This window comes from Octodon degus, unplaced genomic scaffold (genome assembly GCF_000260255.1).
Source record: "Octodon degus isolate 3935 unplaced genomic scaffold, OctDeg1.0 scaffold00134, whole genome shotgun sequence".
Taxonomy (NCBI): Eukaryota; Metazoa; Chordata; class Mammalia; order Rodentia; family Octodontidae; genus Octodon; species Octodon degus.
In genome coordinates this window covers 2,084,301-2,103,378 of record NW_004524710.1, presented here as the reverse complement: position 1 = coordinate 2,103,378, position 19,078 = coordinate 2,084,301, and positions in this window count along the sequence as shown.

The following is a 19,078-nucleotide window of genomic DNA, read 5'->3' as shown; positions in this document are numbered from 1 at the left end:
TGAAATATTAGGGTGTGTGTGTGTGTGTGTGTGTGTGTGTGTGTGTGTGAAATATCTATTTGAATCTCTGTCCTTTTTGTTTTGGGTCATCTATCATTACTTACTGTTTAGTAGAGTTTCTTATATTCTAAGAGTGTAGCTTTTGTCAGTAAAAGGTGTGATAACTATATTTCTCTCATTTTACACATCCCCTTTAACATTCATTTAGATATATTAAAATTCCCGTATGTTTTAATATGGTATAATTTGGCAGTAGTTGCCTTATGCTTGAATCTTTTTATGATATATTCAAGAAATCTTCCTTCTTGAAATTATGAATATATTTTACTTAGATTTTTTAATCTCTCAAAAATAGCTATTTTGGACCTTATCAGACCCAAAAGCTACAACTCTTGTTGCATAGATCCTGCTTCATCTTGCTCTTAACCATCCAGCAGAAAAGTATAAAAATGAAATATAAGAAGTAAAGCCATGGTGTTAAGTTGAGTTGTAGGGAACTCAGATCAACAATTTATGACATTGCCAGTTAAGTGGAAGACCCAATACTATTATGGACTACTGGATTCTTTTGGAATATTTTGCTGAGTTTACACACCTATAATATTCAAATAATGGAACTTAACAAAGAAAGGGGATACAAATAAATGTCTATTTTGTATCTGTGTATTCAAAGTGGTTAGGATAGATATATAGTTACATTCTCTTAATAAAAATAGAGGGATTTGTTCTAATGGTGTTTGTAAATAGGATATCATGTCAGCATCTTGTACAGCAATTAACCACTAGGAAGAATGTATGCAATGTGTTAATTATTGAAACTGTCCTACCAATTTGATTTGAAACTGTCTTATTGCTATTTGTTTCTCAATATAATTATGAAAAAAATAGCTATTTTGGGGCTGGGGAGATGGCTAAGTGGAATAAGTGCTTCCCTGGCAAGCACAAGGGCCCGAGTTCAATCCCCAGTTCCTCAAAAAAAATAGATAAATAAAAAATAAACTAGACCTGATATCAAGATTATCTTTGCTCACTACTCTGTAGTGTCATTTGGATCATAAATCAAGTTTATTTCTATTTATCAGTCTATTTCTGGACATTCTAGTCTTCTCAGTGTCTATGTTTTAACACTTACACCAAAAATAACAGTTACTACATCTAAAGAGTAAATGTTGATTCAATAAATTAGTTTGTTTTTTTCTTTTCTCTCTCTCTTTTCCTCCTGTTTTTCCCTCATTTTTCCCCCTTCCTTTTTCTTTTTTAAGAATATTTTTTATCTTTTTGGCCACAAACTATGCAACATTCTTGAAACACCTTAACTATTTACCTTCAGACACTTGGATTATGATTTGGTGTGTTTTTATTATAAATATATACAAATATTATGAGACATTACTGCTTTTATTTTATACTACAAATATTTATTTTGACCTGCTCCATATTTACTATTTCCATTATTTTATATAACTTCTTACATCTTAGAACTTCTTTCCTCAATTATTTCCTTTTTTTCTCATGAATACCTTTTATTTCTTTTTTTTAAAATATTGTTTGGTTGGTGTGTATGTGTATACATATGTGTGCCTGTGTGTGTAGGTGTAGGTGTATGTGTGCACATGTGAACACAGATGCATACATATCTTTTGTGTTTCTACTCAGAAGTGGTATAAAATTCAGTTTAAAGGTCTAAAATAGTAGTTATATTTCACTGAGATTTTAAAGCTATTCCATTTGTTTCTCCCTGTCATGTGTCTGTTTGGGAGTCAGCTGTTAATCTTATTGTTCCTTTTCTAGTTCTTAATGGGAAGACTGATCCTAAAAGACCTAATTGGTCACAACCAAAAGGTATTCCAAAGTGATCTTTTAAAAACATAAATATAATCAAATACTATGCTTAAAATGCTCAGTGCCTTTTCCATTCCTTGTAGTAACCCAAATCCTTCTCATACCTCTCCACTGCTTGCTTACTACACTTGGGAGAGACTAATCTTTCAATCACTGAAAGCAGTAAACTCATTCCTAACAATGTTTAAACATTCAAACCTTAGCTCAATCAATATCATTGTCAAGGATGCTTTTCCTGACCATGAAAACTGGCTTCTGACATCATACTATGTTTACATTTTTGGAATGCCAAAGGCTCTTTTCATTCAACTCATTCTTATTGTTTCCTTATTTTTCTCTCCTCTTCTACACACTAAATGAGAACTTCACAAGAGTAGAAGAGTTGTCTTTAATTTATTGCCAATTCCCAGGACTGAGAGTAGTAGTTGACATATAGTTACTGCTGAATAAATATAGAATCAATGAAAGTTGGGTCAACCACTTCCAGAAATATTTTATGAGGCTGATAACATGAATCTAAATTAAGAGACATCAGTCTTACCAAAAATAATTTCAAAATTATTTTATATGAGTAGCATTTCAGAATGCACTTTCAATATATCATCACTTCTCATTGTCACCTGATAACAGAGATAGGAGCCAGAATACAGCAATGTCATTGACTTAAAAGTTGGAACACACTTTTTCCTAATTTTCATTACTGTTTAACTATGAATTTTATTTCTACTAGATTATTCTTATTTTTGATTAGGTAGAGAATTCTGTAATTATATCCTGAGTTTAAAATTTTCAGGTTATAATATTATATTTGACTATGACATAAATCATATTGATTGCTTTCTCTTCATATTTTATCAGAAAAGTTCTTTTAAAAGGCATTCAAGAGCAATGTAAGGACCTTATCTTCAGGTTGGTTTCATAGGACCACAATTAGCTCTTGTGTTACTTCTAGTTCTTCCAGTCTCTTCCTGCCCTCTTTCTGGTGGCAGAAGAAGCCATGACCTGACTCAAGGGCAAGCTGGAGAGGAGGAAGCCAAGTTTAAGGCTTGCAAAATCAACACCTAGCATAATTTCATTGGCCACATCTAGTCTGTCAGTCCTTTGGGAAATATTTATATTTCTTCCTCCCCTTACCCTTGTCACTAAGGAATTTCATTTCCCTCTTAAGTGGCTTAGCTTAGAAAGGAAGTGGGAAAGTAGGAATAATCATTTCAGAAAGGCAGCCAAGCCACAACTACACCTTGTTCCTTTGGAACCTTCCCGCTTAGTCCTTCTGTTTGAAGTTATGTGTGTCGTTCTATTTGTGCCTATTCCACTTGTATCTGCTCCCCTTGGAGCTGTGTCTTACAAAGTGGCAGAATTCTGAGAGTTTAGTAAACAGTTTCTTCTTAAAATTAATATATTTCTTATGAGGTTTGTCTGTTCCAAGGGACCCCACAGCCAGTCATTCTTTTGAACCAATGTGTGTAAGCCACAGATGTTTCCTCAGTAGTATAATGGAGTATCTCTCCCTCCTCCACCATCACCACAAATTAATTTCTCTGGACTTGGTACAGTTTGCTTTATTGCCCAGCATGATCTTTCTTTACAAACAACTTGATAGTAACATATATATTACATGTTTCCTTCCCTTGTTTCATTGAAATCTGACTCCAGCCCTCATATACTAGACTTGTAATTTTAGGGAGTCCTTTTGGCTTTTTCATTTTCTAAAATTGCAGTGGGTGAAGAGAAGCCAAACAATTAAACAACCAGATCCAGGCAAATTTCTCCTCCCAGGGAATGATGTCTTTTAACAAGGATTCTGTTCATAAAAACAACTTAGGGAATGTAAGTTGGGGGTTAGTCAGAAGAGATACTTTATTATTCCATTTGTGACCTAACGGTCTCTTTAAAAGACAGAAAATGCTGATTTTTCAGAAGGAAACTGTAGATTTAAGCCTTTTAACATGTAAATGTTCATCCTGATTAGATTCTAACAGTTTCACTGGATCATTCTTTCTGGCTCAAAATAACTTCAGTTATCACTAGAGCATTTTGATTCTACTGTTGCTTTTCTTTCTCAAGGTGGTGTTATCAAATTGTTTCATTTAAACCTTTGAAATCCAATCAGAGTTTTATTTTAGTTTGTTTTTAAAAAAATCTATAAACATGTGCCCTTTCAGTAGTCTCATTAGTGAGCCAAGTTTGCTGGCCCTTCTACCTGGTTTCTGTTGAACAATTGACTGGATTGTACAGTGCACATTCTAGTAAAATGTTAGATTTGAAATGCCATCAAGAAGATTCTGTTTCCTGAATGCCTTGGTGGAATGAAACAGTCAGTTCTGAAACTTTGGAGGGTGAAGTTCAGAAGAAACTGGAGACCAAGGTTTGCTGCTTACTTGATACTCAGAAGCAACATTCAGTCCCTGACTGAGTTGCCAAATTGGAATTTCTTCCTATCCCTTTTATCCCAGGATATTGTTGCAAGTTGATAATATCCTTTTAGGGCTCCCTTTGCTTTACTTATTTTTTTCTCTCCTATTTTGTACTTTTTTTTAAAAATATAAATTTCCTGATGATTATTTGGTACATTTTTAACTCAGTAGTGCATCAGTCTTGATTAAAACCCTGAAATCCTCCTAGTTGACAGCTAATGGGAGTTATTTTCTGCGTAGTATGTTATTTTGAGGAACATGATGCAACATTTGTTATTTTCTGCCTAAATACCCTATCTTTGTGTAGTTTGGTATAAAATATACTAAAGAATCATGCTAAATGTGCTTTAATGTTCAAGGACTCAACTTCTTTCTCCAGAGAAGTCACTGTGGACTTGCTTCTTGGAATCTCTCAGCTCCCTCACTGGATCAGCCAGCTTTCTCAACACTGGAACAAAACATGCCACTTTAAACTTAAAGCAGAAAGGGTTTACTTTTGTCTCATGGTGTACAGTCTTCTGGTTCCAAGGCAGAACTATCATGGTAGAAGGTGATGGAGGTGCAAAGTGCTTCCCTTCATGGGTGCCAGGAAAAGAACACAGAGAAAAAGCCCAGGAATAAAGAAGTCCACAAGTCAGACAATCCTCAAAAAATGCATGCTCTCCTGACCCACCCAGACATACTAGGAAGTGTGCTTTACTAAACTAGGTGTCTCTCAAGCTGATGATTTGACAGTCAAGAATAAATATCTGAACTTCTAACTAAGAACATAATACATTCAATGCCAATTAAGTGCTGCTATAGTACATAGACACATATCTACTTGTTCTCTCAGGGTATAATGAATGGTTCTGTGATTTAAAAGAAATTTAAGCATCATTTTATCCATAGGCAATATGTGCTTTAAAAGTTGGAGTCGGGCTGGGGATATAGCTCAGCTGCACAAAGGCCTGCCTGGCAAGTGAAAGATTCTGAGTTCAGTTTCCCATCCCCAAAAATAAAATCAAAGCTGGAGTTTGAGAATGCCCATTGCCACTGAAGCATCCGTGAACTCATCATTCACCCTAGTTTCTGATCTATCCCCTTGCTATATTTGTTGTTGCTTGCCAGGTACCTCTAGGTATGTGAGCCTTCAAACTCTATTCTAAAGGTCATGTCTCTTACAAGATATCCCTGGTTCTACTCAGAAAAAAATGGTATTTTTTTCATCTAAACTCCATTCCTCTCCTGACATGGACCACTGTTGTGTTACTTGTCCCTTGAGAACATGTCTTTGTCCTCCTTATTCATCATGACATCTTGTTTCTATGACTGCAGATGGAAGTAGATTCTGGAAAATCATGGTAAAATTAGGGAATCGGGATCTGGAGGTAAACTGAAGATATTAAAATATATATTGCATGCCACACTGTCTGGCATTTATCAAAAATGCATACAAGTGTTACTAGTGGTCAAAGGAAAACAAGTGAGTACCTTACATACATGTATAGTATGTATCCCATGAGGGAATTGTGTGTGAATTCCTGACAGGATACAAAAATCATATCTAAGAGTTGCAAGGCTCTCAAATTTTATGAATGACTCTTTTTCCATTTTTGCACTGAACTTTAGCTCCCACTGTAATACTATGCAGGGCCTTGGTAAATATTTGTTGACTCTTTTCTTCAAGAATTTCATAGACCCAGAGAACTGGTCCACTTGTAAGGACCTCACCAGTGTGAGTTTATTGGGGCAACTCATACAGCATGATAACATCAGTGGGTTACCTTGGAGTGTCTTCACTAACAATATCTGATAACTGATCCACTGCAACATTTTACTCTAAGTACCCTTCCTGTACTTTCAATTGGAATTTTTTTCATCTCATTGTACTTTGTGACTTGAATATTAACTCAAATTTTCCTTTCATCTTTTTGTTTTTTATTTTCCCTGGTCATGACTTGTACAAATGTTTCAATGGTTTCTTCACACTTGTGCACATAAATTAAAAGAAGTGATGCTATATCAAGCGGCCTCCCAAATTTATTGGACTAGATTCTTAGTTGTGTGTGTCCGCATGCAAGTCCATTTATAAAAGGCATGGAAAGGCCATGAAGAACTGATTATACTGGAGACAATGGCAGAGTAATAAGAACAGTCACAAACCATTCTATTTGCCCAGGCTTTTTATTTCTCGGGACTGGTTTCAGGCTTGTTTTTATTCTCGTCTGTGAAACAGAAGAAGAGTTTGGCTTAGAAGCTGAAGGTGGGAGAACGTTTGCCAAGCTCTGTGACTGTGTCCCTGCGTTTCCCTTCCAGGTAGCAGTAACATCCCTGGCTTCCTGCCTTGGTGCCTTTGTTCACAGCTCCCAGGGATCTACTTTCACACCTGCTGCTTCCCCGCCTTCTCCACCCTGCCCATGGCCCAGTTCCCCACCCTGGCTGCCAACAGGTGGTACCAATGCCAGCCTAATCTTTCTCACCCAAGTGGCTGAAGGCCAACATTTCAACCTGAAACCTTTCCCAGAGACTCACAGCACCTCAGCACCATCAGGCTCTTGTAGTCAGAGCTGCAGGGATGGAGGAAGCCTCCGGGTATAAACATGTGAGACAAAGGGATACTTGCTTTGCTTCCCATCACTATCTCAGTGAATGATGGCCTATTAGGAGGACACAAGTGGGGTTCGCTGACTTTCTCATCTCCCTACCTCTGACACCTGCCTGTTGATGTTTATTCTGAAATTTTGAGTAATTCTCAGGCAGTTTGTCATATTCCTGTTCAGGCGCTTATTCCAACAATCTAGTGTGTGAAATGCCAACACTCCACCCCAGTCTTCAAACACTGCAGCTCTGTTATATCAAAGACAAAAGACCTAACTTGAAATAATTTTGCAGTCACCAGGTGTAGTCCTCTGAAAAAGCAACAGGTTGAACCACAGAAAAATGAAGTGGTTTGTTTAAGGTCACTCAAACATAAATGGCAAGGCTAGAAATGGAGCAAAATGTCAAACCCTCAGCCAAGATTTCTTTCTTCTAAAGAACATAAACTTCCTTAATTATAGTAAAAGGGATAGGGAAATATACTCCATTTTCATTGAGCTCTAGGTGCTGTGTGAGGACCTGATAATTGAAGCTTGAAGCTTACAGACATGTGTTTATATTATCTTATCACCAAGCGGTTGAAGCTGTAGATGTTGGGGTCAGAGAGGATGTTTGAATCCAAGCTGTCACTCATTAGCTGCCTATCAATGTGAACAAGTTACTTAATCTCTCTGATCCTTACTGTGCACAGTGGTGAGATGGACTCCTGGCTTTTCTGAACAAATGCTGTGATGACCTAGCCCAGGGAAGTGAAATTGTCATTATTATCCTACTATGTTTGCAAAACAGTCATCATCTAAGGTGGTGAATTATGTGTTTTCCACTTTACCCTCCAATCTCTTGGTTCTTTCTTCTTTCTGCCTTTGGACATAGATTTCTTTCTTTCTTTACTGATTTGTTTAACAGAATTTTCTTTCTTTCTTCACTGGTTTGCTTTTTTCTCTTTCTTTTTTTGTCTCTTAGTCTATGTTTGCGGTGTTTATAGGCTTTCACACATTCCTTGTGTGAAGTTGATACACGCCCATAGCACATCTTCCCTCTCCACTGTCTTTCCCTTCATTTCTACCCTTCCTTCCATCACTTTCTCTCTTCCTATTGAGAAAGATCTACCTCCATGTTTCCTATTATCTGTCTCATTTTGTTCTTTAATTTTATTCTGGGTGTCCCATATAAGAAAAGCAATGTAATATTTCAGCTCATTGCCTCTGATTTACTTGACTTAACCTTATAGTCTCAAAGTGCATCTATTTTTTTCTACAAATGGCTTATGTTTATACTTTTTAATGACATATCAGCATTCCACTGTGTGTAAACACATTTTCTTTACCTATTTATCTGTTGATGGACATATAGGCCACCTTCATTATTTGCCTGTTGTGAAATGTGCTGCTATAAATGTGTACGCATATGTCATTATAATATGATCTCTTTAACCCTTTGGGGGAAAATACTTACAAGGGTCAAATGGAATTACTATTTTTAGGGTTTTTTTTTTTTTGAGGAATCTCTATACTATTTCCATAGAGATTTACTAGATTACATTTCCATCAACAACATAGAAGGGTTCCTTTTCCCTACAGCCTTGCTAACATTTGTTATAATTTGATTTCTTGATGATATTCAATCTGGAATAAGATGGAATCTAGATGTTCTTTTATTTACATTTCTCTAATGGTCAGCAATATTGAACATTTCTTCATGTATCTATTAGCAATTTGTACTTCTTTTGTGAAGTGTTTATTTCAGTTGTGAGTTTTTTGATTGGGTTATTTGGGGGTATTTTTTTTTTTTGAGCTCTTTATATTTTGCAGATATTAGTCCTCTGTCTGAGGAATAGCTGAGAAAAATTCTGTTTTAACCATTCTGTAGGTTGTCTTTTAACTCTGTGTTGTTTGGTTCTTTTTGTTTCTATACATTAAGTTCCTCTCCTCCTTAATATCTCTGCTGCTTAAATCAGTTGGCATAAAACAATCCAAATTTATTCTCTGGAGCTCAGAAGTCTGAAATGGTTCACCTTGGACTAAAATCAAGATATCATAGGATTATGGTCCTTCCAGAGACTTTAGGGGAGAATATTTATTTCAGTTGTCTTTTCCATTTACTCTGACTTCTTGCTTGCCTTGGCTTATGGGCCCAGTTCTCTCTATTTAAAGCTAGCAATGTAGGGCTGGTTCTTCCTTATGGTGTCATCTTCTGGTTCTCTCTCTTTTGCGTCCTGATTCCTTATAAAGGATATTTGTGATCATGTTTGGCCCACCCAGATAATCTTATTTCCTTTTCTCAAAGATGGCTAGTTACTAATGGCATTTCCTTTGTAACATTCCCAGTGTAACCTAGTATGTTCACAGGTTCAGGAGATTAAGTTGTGGACATCTTCAGTGATATTTATTTGGTTGTCATTTATGACTTATTGATTTTACTTTGTATATTTTGGTTCTATTTTCAGGCTTGTCTTTATGGTTGTAAAAATATCTTTTTTAATATTAATTTTATTGGGAAAGAAGTAGCAATGAGACAGTTTCAAAATAGGTTAGTTAGGACAGTTACAATAATATTATGGTTGTAAAATATCTTATGGTAGCTCTAATTTTATATATTTTCTCTTTTTCTTCATTAAAAAATGGTTCACATGTTTGTTTTATCATTCTCAGCAAAAGTATTGAGACTTTTATTTTGACTAGACTTGCAATGGTCATATGTTCAGTCATAGTCTAATAATTATGACCAGTAAAAAGTAAAAAACAAGCACAATTAGTATAGGCTTGAGTTGAAAGTTCCAACATTTTGGGTGGGACAGTGAGTGAGTTCTTAATTGAATCTGAAATGTTGGGAAGAATTGATCAGTCATATCCGAGTTGAGAAATTTGGTGAGAATTCAATAAAGGCAGTCTTTACAAAAGTGTAGGCAGTGATGGGAATGCTAAAAGGAAGATTACAGTGTCTTGTTGTCATCAGGAGTAAGAGCTATTAATATAATTTGGCTTGAGAGGTGAAAGGAGGGAGAGTTTACCAATACCCGAGACAGAGAGGACCTATGGAAAAGTTTACCTGATAGGAGCTGAGAGCTTTAGTGAACAAACACAACCAATTCATAATAACCCATAGAGAAGTTGCTAGAGAAATGGTAATCTTGATGTCTACATCCTCCCTCACATCTTCCATACTCTTAAAGTTGGAGAAGGCTTATGATCAAGGTTCTGCAGGTCAGCTCACGGATATGAGTAGAGTGAGAAGGTAAGAGAAAGGGTCTGGAGAATCCACAGCTTAATCACCATTTGAAATTCAGAAATGCTAGAAAGACAGGGAATGGTCATGGGGTAAACAAACAACAATGTCTATTACAGAGGGACTGAGGAAAGAATCTGAATGCCTTTGATTTCATTAAAGAGTTATATGAATGAAGTTTCATGTAATTGTTTTTCATCAGGCTGATTTGATTTGGTGTATTTCATGAGAGAAAGATTCTTTGGCTACTTATTAAGAGGGTGGCATTTTTGGGGTCATCTATGCATCTTGACAGAGCTCTATATAAAATGTATGCAAAATGTATTTTTATGGACTACATCATAACTTTTTAGGACATGTTGGATAGGAGTAAGTGAAGTTTCTTCAGTGAAATAAGTCTACTAAGCACTTGATCTTTTGAAAGTAGAGTGGTAGGCAGGAGTTGTGGTTAAGGTTCAGATTAAGGACATCACAACTGTTTCTGATAACAGTATAACAAAAACTTTCACACCTCCAAAGACTGTCTTCCTTTTTTTTTCACTTCTTTCTAGGAGATTTTAACTATCCTCGTCATTCTTCCAGACTCATCCACTACCTCTTGTTCAGTTAAGACTTTTGTTAAAGATCTCTAACCTGGCCAAGTAAATAACTCCCAAATTTATAATATGTAATATAGCATAAAGATGAAAATGATACCACTGATTGCATTATTTTAACTTTGCTACTATGTATATCACCTAGATAGTCTGAAAGCTCTCCAAGGCCTGAGCTTGTGATTTATTCTTTTCTTACAGGTGGTTTTGTGGCCATAGAGGTCACAGTGGGCTTTTGAAAATGTGTATGTGGCAGAGATAATGTGAATTAACATTTTTTAAGTATCACATCTCTTCCTTTTGATATCCTTCACCCATGACAAAGCATTTGACATTTTATGTGTAGTGGCTTAGCAATAGTAGTGAGAGGGCTGTATGGGCAAGAAGGAAAAGTTTGTTTGTTTGTTTGTTTTTGGTGGTACCAGGGATTGGACTCAGGACCTTTTTGCTTGCCAGGCAAACACTTATTTCACTGAGCTATCTCCCTGGCCCCGGGAAGCAAAAGTTGAAAAGGAATGGAAAACTGTGAATCTAAGACTGAGACCTTCTCTGAAATGTGAGGGGTTGTCAGAAGGTCTGTAGAGGCCAGAAACAAGGAGAAGTTGGGGCTGGAATTGCAGGACCCCACCTTTCCTGTTCCCACCCCAAAACACAGTGCAGAGGGAAGGTCCTTTCCCTCAAGACACTAGGTAGTTTTTCATGGTATATTTTTCACTTCAGGGCCACCTTGAATCCTGTGACTGATGCAGGAGACAAAGGTCTGGTCCTGGTCCTTGTCCTTCATGTGGGAACCAGTCTACAGAGCCATCCAAGCTCCAGAACTGATGCGATCAGCTTGAGGCCTGTTGCAACTATGTGCCAATTCAACTTCTCTGTATTTATATTTTTCTTCTCTCATAGGGCTGGGAACACTATCGAACACATTTTCTGTCTGCAAATGTGTCTCAGAATGCATTTCTTAGGCGAATTATCCCTTAATACTTTATAAATAAATATTTTTACACCAGAAAAACATATCTGTCCTATCTGTCTCTTATCTCCATCTCTAATTAGTATTTCCATCTCCCAGGTTGGTTCTAGTATTAGTATTTCCATCTCCCAAGTGGGTTCTAGTCAGCTGTATTCTTGGACTTCACACAAGGAATACAATCTAGATGTGTTCATCTAGAAGGAATGTTGCAGCTCTATTTACTCTCCCTCAGAAACATATCCAAAATCAAAGATAGAGAATTTCAAAAGGGATGGATATTATCAATAGTTGTACCTTTGGGAAAATGATGGGCCTCTCTTCAAGTTCCATCTGCTTTCAGAATTTAGGCCTCTTCTGAGGTTGGTTGATGAACAGGTTCTATTATCTGGTAATTTCAAGCTGTTGTGAGTCCTGGGCAAGGCTGGGTTTATTTGATCAGTCTTGACATATATACCATATCTCCTAGGATTTTAGCTTTCAGCACAGGCACATCAGCATCTCTGATACATTCCCCCCCAGATAGTCCCTCTTAATGTTACATAATAAGTGCATGCTTTTCTCTTCAATATATGAACCCTACAACCCCAAACCGTAAGTTGGAGGTGGTTCACATGTTTGCCTTAGAATATGTAAACATAAGGGTAGATAACTTTCATTCTACAATGTAGCCATTAGCTCTAAACTCCTTGCATTTTGCTCCCCACTCCCCTCAAAGGTCCAGAGATACAGATAAATGGGAATGGTGCAATGTTCTAGGGTAAACTTTCCATCGTGTGTCTTCACTGTTTCTAAATGTTTTAAAATGTCCCTAGGACCTCAATTTTCTCAGTACCTAGGTCTTCACAATAACAGAGAATGGTGGGGCTTATTTTTCCAGGAATTTAGTTCCTGAATAAATATTAAAGAAATGTTCCCACCCTCCCCAAAGACCCATGGAGCCGCTATGCCACTGCTCAGCTGTCATGATGGTTATTCATCTGCACCTGCTGCTGGGATTTGGCTGGAGCTGCTCCCTTGCTCCTTTTGAACATGATTCACTTGTTATCAAGGGTGAGCCTTGGCTTTCTCGTCCTCATTTTCCTGCATTGGAACAAGAAAAAAATGGTGGCCATATTCTTCCTGGTGAAACCTAGAAGGTTTTACTCAGATTAGTCCCAGTTTTCTTTGCATCTGTCCTACATTTTAGCACTGTAATCCCTCTTAAGCAGTGGTATCTCTGCATCTCTAAACATAATATACATAATATACATCTTGTGTACCTCTAGTAAGCTGCCTTTGTTTCTCAACACATTCTTTAATCTACTCTTTAACACAGGTACAAGGTGTTGTTATTGATGTGGGCAGAATCTGCTTTGTATCCAGATACCTGATAGCACCCCTGTTTATCTCCAGCATTTCTGAAGCTACAATTACCATCAAAGCAGTATCTCTGATGAATTTATATCACTTTATAACTTACTAAAATGTTGGATCACTTCCACTGAATTTAGCCAATTGTTGATATCTCTTCCTCACCCTAGATGAAGAGTAGCCCATTTTTCCCTTTAAACTGCCTCCTTCCAAGTGTCCCAGGCAGCTCCAGTGCCTTCCTATAGACCATTCCTATCTGTAACCTTCCCACAACACAGCACAGAGTCCAAGAGACTGCATCCCACCGCTACTTCTGGAATCCACTTGTAGTAGGTTGAATAACGTTCTCCTAAAATTCACATTCACTGATAATGTGGCCTCATTTGGAAATTACTGTAAGTCTTTTTAGATTCAGTTAGGTAAGATGAGGTCAGACTGGGTTAAGGTGACCATAAATCCCATGATTGGTTCTTATAAGAGCGGGGAAAGATGTCAGAGAAACACAGGCAAGAAGGCAATTTAAAGACAGAAGAAGTTACAGGGTGATACATCTGCAAATCAAGGAAGACAGGGGTGGTCAGGAACCACCATCAGGGCTCATGGCTTATGCAAGGAAATCTTTTTCAATAGAGGAAAAATGGCCTTGCCAGCACAATGATTTTGGACTTATAGCCTCCAGTGCTATGAAAAATAAATGTTTATTTTAGGCAACCAAGCTCATTACAACTTGTTATGGTGGCCCTAGGAAACTATTTTACGACTCCAACTGACTAATGCCTAAGCTATATCTGTTATGAAATATTATCAATTCAATGTAGATTTTGTGTCCTAGTGAACAAATCAAGATGTCTTTAATTTTCCTTTTAGGTCAGCTTATCACTAGGATCAGTACGCTAGCAGACTTGGCAGATTTCAATCAATTCCTCACTTTTCTGGTGCATCCGTGCCAGAACTGCACATTATAATTCATTTTAATGGTGTCTTTAAATTTCTTCTAGCTTCATTTCACCTGGTGAGAATCCCTACTCTCAGGCTGTGGGTAAAAATGAAACTTCTCCATTGTTTGTGGGAATTCAGATTGGTATAACCATTATGGAAATCACCGTGGATATTCCTCAAAAAAGTCCTATTCAATCCAGCTATTCCCCTCATAGATATTTTTCCAAAAGAACTGAAAACATTATACCACAGTGATATATGGCACCTATGTTTGTAGCAGCATAATTTGTCATAGTTAAATCTTGGAAGCAACCCGAATGCCCATCGATTGAGGAATGGATAAAAACATGTGGGAAAAAATGTGGTATTTTTACAGAATGGAGTATGACTTGGCTATAAAGCAAGATAAATTCAAGGCCTTTACAGATAAATGGATGCAACTAGAGACTGTGTCAATCATTTTATTGGTAATTGAAATAAATCAGACCTGCATGTGCAAACATTGTATGTCTCGCTAGTGTGAGAACTTGAAAGACTAATAAAATGTGAAGGGTTCAACAGATATTGTGAAAGGGAAAGAATTTGTTCAATGTGAAGGAAAACTTGGATGAGGAAAATGTCAAAAGAAAGAAGGGAAAAGATATATTTATGTATATATGTAGTATAGTTTTATAACTGCATTGCCAATTTCTGCTGGTCTTTTGAAAGGATCAGTTAATGCTTAAATTTCCTTTTCTTTTTAATTCTCATGTTTTTCTTTTTAATTTCTTATAACTTTTTTGTTACTTTTTTCCTTTTTAAAAGAATTTTGTAGGTTTACATCTGGTAAACCTAAGTAACTACTTTGAATTCCATCATGCAGTGCAGTGACAATTGTTGAATTCTTAATACTTTGTTTAATGAAATTTTGTATTGTTTCTAATGTTTTGTTTTTAATACTTTGTATTCCTTAAAAAATAAAGAATCCTCACTCTCAAAATGGATTAATTTCTATTGTATTGCATTACTCTTCTAGCAATCTAATACCTGGCCCAATTAATACTAACAGAATAAGAACGAAATGCTTTACTTTAGGCTGTGGGTGGCAATACAAAGCCCATGACATAATTTACATTGCACTGTACTCATAAATTCCTGATCTCTTGAGCCCCTTTGAGGCTGTGACCTTCACTGTTCTGGCTCAGGGGGAGATGCTGAGTCTAGAGCTGATTCATTCGTTCCTCACTGGGTTCTGGAGATGTTCAACATCATTACTCCAGGAGTTTTTCATGAAATGTAGGTGTCTTAGGAAATTACAAGGATTGATTTCATCAGCTGTGTATTGATCTTACCCCAGTTTGATGATTACTAAAGACCTATTAGAAACAAAGTTCAGTCTTCCGCAAGGTTAGCTTGCATGGAGTCTAAGACAGAGACGAGACCTTACAGTAAGGTTGGGCTGATTTGACCCCCCAACTCCTGAGTGCTAAAAATATCCCCTGAAAACAGGTTTTTAAAAAATACCCTTATTTATCAAATGACCCCCACACTCTCTATTCTCTTTACTTCCTTATCTATTTCAACTTCTATCTCTTGTTTCATTTCAGGTACCTTGGCTTAATTGAAAGTCTTGTGCTTTCTCTCCACTGGTATTTTTGTAAAAAAAAAAAAGGTATATCCATCCTTAGAAAATTTTAATTCATCAAAAACTGAGGCATTTGCAAAGAAGTCCAAGAAAAATCCTTTAAGTGTCTTTCTCGTTACTGTTTGCCCCTCAGCCTATGAGCTTGGAATGGCCTAACTGTTCATGTAGGAAGAAGAAAGTTACTCAGAAAAATAAAACCTATCACATTTTCAAAAATGTTTCACCTCATTAAAAGTGTTTTACACTAACTATTTTATAATTAACCCATGATTTCCAAATGTTTCCCAGACCCCTCCACCACCTTCCAGACAGATGTATGAGTGACCTATGGATTTCACAGATTACAGATTAGAGGAGCAGGATGAGGTTCTAGATGAGACCTCTGTAGTGGCAAGAGTGGCATCTGATTAAGTAATTTGGGACAGCAGTCTCACAGATGAGTTATTTAAAATGCCTTCCTGGTGTCTCTCCAGGCATGTGTTCACAGACTGCAGCCCTTGTCAGGACAAGGATCTGTTTCCTCTTTTCATGAAAGATAAATAATGGTTGGGGCCAGCCTCAGAATTCTGAGTGGAGAGAGGCACTCAGTAGGAAATAAAGATGAGTGCTACTCCATGCACATCTTCTGAGAAAGGAAGGTCTCCTTTGCTGGTGCAGTTTCTTTCGTTTATTCCAACATGTTTTACAGTCCACTTCTTGCCCACTGATCTTGACATGGGATGTACATCTCTGGCCCTCCATGAGTATTGCTGTCTTTCTTTCCTTTGCGGTAGGAGGCTGATGTCTCTGGCACATTGATTACAGAGATATTACGATGGCTGCTTGGTTCTGCAGCTGTGATGGACATGCTACACATTTTCTGCAACAGCAGAGCCCCCAGCAAACTTCTCGTTTCTTTCCTTAGTTTTTCCTTTGAGAGCAAACAACAAGATTCTTTTCTTTTGGGGTCTTGTAGTTCTATTCCTATTAAGCCATGTCCACATCAGGGATCATCAAAGGCAGAGTCCAGTAAGAGGAAACCATGGACCCCGCTCAGCTCAGGCTACTGGAGGCTCATTTCCCTACACACAGTTAAGTTGTGACCTAGACCACTTGGCAGAGGGGGCCGTGGGAACTCTCCAGCTTACTACAGCTTGCAAGTTGGAAAAAGGATTATGGAAACAACTTTTATAACCTCTTCTGAATTTATCTGGTATTTCAGAGCATGTAATTTTTGCTTGACAGAACAAATGCATGAATGTAAAGAGAAAACCTCACTTTGGATTTTCTGTTACTGAGGTCACTCTGTCCCAGGTTTACATGGCTAACACTTGACATTCCAACTAGATCCTTGACTCTTATATTAAAAACTTTTTTAGTTAAAATAAAAATCAATGATCCCTCTTTATAAACTGGCTGACAGTCTTGGACAGCCACTGCCTCTCTAATCCTTCTCAGACTTATTTCTTTTTTTGGGAGCACTGCTTCCAGTGATAAATCTGAGTAGGTTCTTCTGTTTGATGTCTGACATGTCACTGTGAACACAGACAAAGGGAAAATATGTAAGAGTGTTTTTAGTACACCCTTTCAAATTGTTAATCCTTCAACCAGTCTCTTTTCTATCTTAGGCATTAAATTTGTTGTTAATTTTTCCTTTTGAGTTAGGGTTATGCTTTTCTTCATGTGTAAAACCATTTTATTATCCATCAAACTCATCCATTTAAGAAAAAAATCAGCATTCTAATGCGGGAACCAGAGAGCAAGTGTCTCTGCTGTGATGCCGTACATCACCTAGGACGTGCTTAAGCCAAAAATGTTTAACTCAAATCCTTTAAGCCTTTTGCTGCAGGAAAACAGTTCTTTGAGTCAATGTCATAAAACACAGTTGCTAGATTAGAAAAGAAGTAAAGACAGAACAAGTAGATGTAACGTGTGTTTCTGGACTGGACTCAATCTGAACCACTTGCTCCTAGGGGACATTTTGACATAATGGGAAGATTAAAAGTTGATTGGAAATTGGATAAGCTAAGTGTCTATTGGTATAAAAGGTAAATATTAGGAACTAAAAAGTCATTGTAAAATAGTATGTGTGATATATGATTGAATTCCAAATTAAAAATATATTATTATATACATATGCACCTATGTAATACATGAACAGACATATATATATATATATATAGTGAATAATCTGAACACATTACATACATTTAGAGTTAATTTATTGTGTTTTTACTTATAATTACTGATTCATATTTTCTAACTTTCTATAAAATAGATCTTTGTAATAATTACTTTAATCCACTGGTGAAGAAAGGAAGAAATCTCTTTCATAATAGTGTAATAACTTACTGTTCTGGGGGGCAGATATCAAGTAAAGAGTTGTAAGAATTTTATTAAATGTCTTAATTCAATTATCTTAGTAATCAGGATTCTCTAGTATCATAGGAAGAAAACTCTTCTGCAATCTAGGTCTTAATTTAGTATTACCTTTGGCCACACTTCTTAAAGAAGAGTAAAATAATTGCTAGTAAAACTTAATCTAAATCCTGATTAATCATCATTGCTGTGAAGTTTCTTCTCTATTCATGCATCTCTCCTTTTATTGAGAACTGTTTCAAGAGTTTGCAATGCCCAGGGTTTGATTCCAAGCACTTCAAAGCAAACTATTTTGGGCTAAAGACACTAAAGCGGCCATATCTTGTCTACCTAGAAAAAGGAAAAAAAAAAAAAAAAAAGGACTAAACAACAGAAATCTCAGTACTTAGTCTCCAGACATGGGCTGTAGTGTTCAAGGAGCATAAGACTAAGTAGATACTGTAAATTCAGACCCCATCACTGAGTCTACAGCCAGTCAGCACCCCATCTCTGTCTTACTAAGTGGCCTTTTCTGGAACAAAGAATTATACATGTGTGCCTATTAAGCAATGCACCTTTATCTTACTACATTAAGTTTTTTGTAACACAAAATCTATGCAATGTGAAGATGTTTTCTTATCTTCTCATCATTCATACTTATAATTACCATGCTGCCAATAAAACATTTAATAGGATATAGTTAAGAAACGAATCTTACTACTTGCCCTTAGACGTCACCCTAAAGGCATAGTGCCAAAGCAGTCATTAAACATGTGCTGGCTCCACCTTGCTTCCCACTCCTGGTTCTGCCTTCAAGAATGCTTTGCAACACTGCTTAAAAGCCCAAATGCATTGTTGTGCTGTGTTCTTTCAATGTATTACTAGAGGAATTCTATGACAAACAAGGTGAGGCCTTGTTCTAAGGAATCTCAGGGTTGCTCATTCTGGTGACATTGCTTAAACTCTTGCCTTATGCCGACATAACAGTCTTTGGCCTGCACTTTGTACAACTGTTACTGTCGCCCTATTAAAGCATTCATGACTTTCTATGTGCTCTCCCACTGCTTGTGTCGCACTAGTGATAACTGATATCCAGCCAGTTTCTGCATAATTCCTGGGATACAATTGTTTTCTTTCTTCTTTCTTTCTTTCTTTCTTTCTTTCTTTCTTTCTTTCTTTCTTTCTTTCTTTCTTTCTTTCT